This window comes from Macaca thibetana, unplaced genomic scaffold, assembly GCF_024542745.1.
Source record: "Macaca thibetana thibetana isolate TM-01 unplaced genomic scaffold, ASM2454274v1 unplaced_scaffolds44, whole genome shotgun sequence".
Taxonomy (NCBI): Eukaryota; Metazoa; Chordata; class Mammalia; order Primates; family Cercopithecidae; genus Macaca; species Macaca thibetana.
In genome coordinates this window covers 13132-17634 of record NW_026088833.1, presented here as the reverse complement: position 1 = coordinate 17634, position 4503 = coordinate 13132, and the positions used below count along the sequence as shown (strand labels likewise).

General features: G+C 41.0%; 1 pseudogene; it reads right to left on the bottom strand.

Annotated features, from left to right (window-relative positions):
* Positions 1 to 293: 293 nt before the first annotated feature.
* Positions 294 to 1037, bottom strand: LOC126947275 (5-azacytidine-induced protein 2-like; annotated as a pseudogene).
* Positions 1038 to 4503: the final 3466 nt, after the last annotated feature.

Here is a 4503-nt window from a genome sequence, read left to right as displayed (position 1 = left end):
GACGGAGTCTTGTCCTGTCGCCCAGGCTGGTAGTGCAGTGGCGCGGTCTGGGCTCACTGCAAGCTCTGCCTCCTGGGTTCCACACCATTCCTCCTGGCACAGCCTCCCGAGTAGCTGGAAATACAGGCGCCCACCACCACGCGTGGCTGATTTTTTGGGTATATTTACTAGAGACAGGGTTTCACCGTGTTAACCAGGATGGTCCAACTTCCTGACCTTGTGATCCGCCCGCCTTGTCCTCCCAAAGTGCTGGGATTACAGGCATGAGCCACCACACCTGGCCAAAATTTTACTTTTAATTTCCCTAAATGCTGTCTCACTAGTGTCAGGAGGGATTGGGAATACTCAAAATGATCTTCCAGAGAATTTCTGCCATAAGAGTGTGTGCCCTCATTAGGAATGGCTCTCTCATTATCTGTCCGTGGTTGGAGGACTGCTTTCTCCGATAAAACCTTTATATCTCCTGGTAAAGGGGAAGATGTAGTATAACAAAGAGCTTTGCCATTTGGCGAGAGAAGGGGATGTCTTGTACATGTTGCAGTAAAGTTAATCATGTGCAGTTTTGTGCCATCTTTGCAAGGGTCTTCAATGCATCCTACTGAGGTGCAGGCTGTCTTGATTGAAGTTGGGGGTTTTCAGTTTTCTTAATAGTTCAGCTAGCACTTGAGTCACCAGATATAAATTAGACATTTATTTCTCCTCAGTTGCCAGTTATGCATTCTGCGTATTATCACTTCAAGTTCTTACTCTTCAGAGATCTCTGCTCTTCAGATTGTCTTCCTGATACAGAGATTTGTTTGGTTTTTGAGTGGTTCTATTTTTGAGATTCATTACATTCTTTCCTCATCAACTCTTGTTCCAAACCATGGATCTTCAGGTCACAGCTTAACTTTTCCACCTCCCAGTTTGATGAAGGTAGATGGAAATTCCTCATCACCAGCTGAGTTTCCACCTCTGTCCTTAGCTAGAGTTCTACTTCTTTAGATTGCATCTGTTCATTCAGTACTTTTTAAAGATTCAGACTTGTGTTTACTCATTTTATCAGGATTGGCTTTCTAAATTCATCTCTTGATTCTATGCACAATGTTTCAATATACATAACTAGGCCGTATTTACTTGTTGCTATTCCACAAAACTTGTTTCTTCATTCTAATTGAGCTCACTGAAAGCTTGTTTCGTCCAAATAATCGAAGTCGAGTTTTCAGATAACGGATCTGTGACTTGAATTACTTAAGACCCGTTTTTAGATGTCTTCATATGGGCAAAACATGGTACAGGCAACAGAAGCATCATCCCCTAATATGTTGATAACTAAACGGGAGTTGCTGGGTTTTTGGCATTCACCAGGTAGACTACAGCGTCGCACCGTACTATGAGTGCATCCATGAGACCCTGAATACCAGGCTTACTTAGGCGCCGCCACAAATTGTTCCAGTCCCTATTGTTTAGAAAACAGCCCCAAACATATCGAAGTTAGCCCAGGGGCTCACCACGGGTTCTGTTTTCCTTGAAGAGACCGCCACTTTACACAGCGGAAAGCAGCCACTTCTGACGTTATTGAATTGGAGGGTATTGGTCTTAATATCGACCCTTTGGAAATTCCTTAAGATTCGAAGTGCTATGTTTAATCGATTCTCCTTGGCCTCTTCAGGGGTGCATAGTCATATCAATTTGTTTCATAAATTGATAGTATTCTGCCCGGGCACAGTGCTTCCACTCCTGTAATGTCCCAGCACTGTGGGAGGCGGAGGCAGGCGGATCACAAGGTCAGGATATCCAGACCCTCCTGGCTAACACAATGTAACCCCGTCTCTAGTAGAAGATACAAAAAATGAGCCAAGCGTGGTGGCAGGTGCCTTGTGTGTCCCAGCGACGCGGGAGCTCGAGGCAGGAGAATGCGTGATACCCAGAGCTCTGAGTTCTCCTGAGTCATGAAGGTATGTCGAGACTGCACCACTCGCTCGCCAGCCCTGGGGCACAGCAATAACGTATAAAGTAATTAAAAAGTATTCTCCTTCCTGTTCACAAATATGTCTTCCGTTTCATCAGTCCCCCCCAACCGCTTTCCCTTTTTCTTGTTATTGGTTGGCCAGAATTAAATATTGGGTGGGTCCCTGACTTTTTCTGGCGAAAACATTTTTCTTTATTATGTAGGATGTCATCCTAATGAGTAGTATAAATTTCTTGTGGAAGAGTTTAAATGAAATAGAAGTTTTGTTTTTGTTTTTGTTTGGAAGGTCGGACGAGTTTGCTCTTCTTGTTGCCCAGGCTGTAGTGCAATGGGGCAATCTCGGCTCACAGCAACCTCTGCCTCCCCGGTTCAAGTGATTCTCCTGCTTCAGCCTCCTGAGGAGTGGGGATTATCAGGTAGTTAGCGCCCCACCCATACCCGGCTAATTTTTTTGTATTTTTAGTAGAGACAGGGTTTCACCATGTTGGCCAGACTGGGTCGGGAACTCCTGACCACAGGTGATCCACCTTCCCTCGGCCTCCCAAAGTGCTGGCATTACAGTGTACCAACGCCACCGCACCCCAGCACTTTAAAAATGGAAAATAAAGCCTTTGCTATTACTCATGTACTTCTAGATTTTAGGAAAATAATAAATTTAAGGATGACTCCATTTTTAATGATATTGAGGTTTTTCTTTTTATACAATTATATTATTAGTTATATGTGGTCCTAAGGATATAGTAAACATTGTCACTTTTAAATAGTGACTGTTCAAAAAGACAGGAATGAAAATAGGATCTTTTAGTTGAGATCGTTTTAGCTTTTTTTTTTTTGAAGACAGAGTCTCGTTCTGTCATCTAGGCTGGAGTTCAGTGGCGCCATCTTCCTTACGCTTACATCCTCCGCCCCATTCAATTATTCGACTTCCTCAGCTCCAAGTACTATGACACTGCCCACCACCACACCTGAGCTGTTTTTTGTAAGGTTTAGTAAACAGGTTTCACCGTTTGGCCAGGTGTCCACAAGTCTGACCGTTAATGATCTACCCAACTATTCTCCCAAAAAGCCAGGATGGCAGAGTTGTAAACCGCTGTTCCTGGCCACCTTTTAGCGTTTAAAACATTAGAAACATGAATTGTTTTTAGATGTTTTATAATGTGTATAAACCCATAAGCATCAATCATTTAAACACATGTTGCGGTTGTGAGCTGTAGAGATCTTACCGCCCAACTGAGTCATGCACGATCTAATCCACTCAACCTCTGCCCTTGTTCAAGCTGGTCCCTGCGCAACTTCCGAAGCTGGTGTACATGCAATTCACAACACCCAGCTATTTGTATTTCTAGTATACTAGTTACCATATGCCACGTCCTTAACTCCACCTAGTATCCAACTGCCCTCCCTCACCAATACGAAGACAGCATGACTACGTACCTGCCCCAGACATCCGTGTTTTATGGGTTATAGTAAAACTGTCGGGTGATACGAGTTAATAGAGGCCCAATTTTTTTGAAACAACTAACAAATATTTTTGTGATCATTTAAAAGAAGATTCTACAATAGCTATTCTTTCAGCAGGATATTAATATTAAAGTATGTATATGTGTATTTTGTTCCTGACTGAATTTATAATATTGCATTAGTGTACTTTCAGGGGTATTGTAGGAAAAAAACCCTAGGACTCCTATAGAACTCAAATAACCTGTTTGGTAAAGTGGCCATGAGACACCAAAATACTATATGGGGTTTTATATTACTTAAAAGGCACAAAGCAAGGTTCATAATTAACTTTTCCCTCATTAAGACTGAAGTCTGATCAAAGAGGCAATGATAGAGAGAGAGATATAGATAGAGAATGTGCTCACTTTTTAACAGCATCATATACCAAAACTGGAACTATCATAGTGTTTACGCATGGCCACTGCACAAGGATTTGGACTGCATATTTGTGAAGCCATTTTCTATATTGTTTTAAAAATTTCACTATATATATTGCCCTGGCAATTGAGTTCTCACTTGTAAAACAAATCTAAATATATACTTATGATGGTGTTAATATACCTATAGTAAATGTAAATATTTATTATAAAGTATTTTCAGTAAATATATTTTAATATAAATGTATACATATAGAGATATATTATAGTAGTACTAAAAAATATATGTGACGTTCTATATGTTTTATTTTAAGCCCAGAGAAAAGCATTTTATACAGAACTCCAGTTGTAGAAAAGCAGATGTAATTCCCTCTACAGAATTACCCAGTTAACAACATGGTAACAGGGGTAGTTTAAAATAAAAATTTACAGTAAACTCAGGGGTAGGGAAGAAACAAGTGAAGAATATTGTGTTGAATTAAAAGCTGTGTGTAGTTTCAAATGCCTAGAAAGTAGAGCCTTCTCTATTAAGCATGGTAATGGAGGAGACATCCTTTACATACTGAGTAAATTACCTGCAGAATTGACCCAGGAATATGCTTTTATTTTTCTGTGCTAAAACAATGGTATCAAGGTAGGGTGACCGCATTGTCCCTATTTACTGTGGTTTATGCC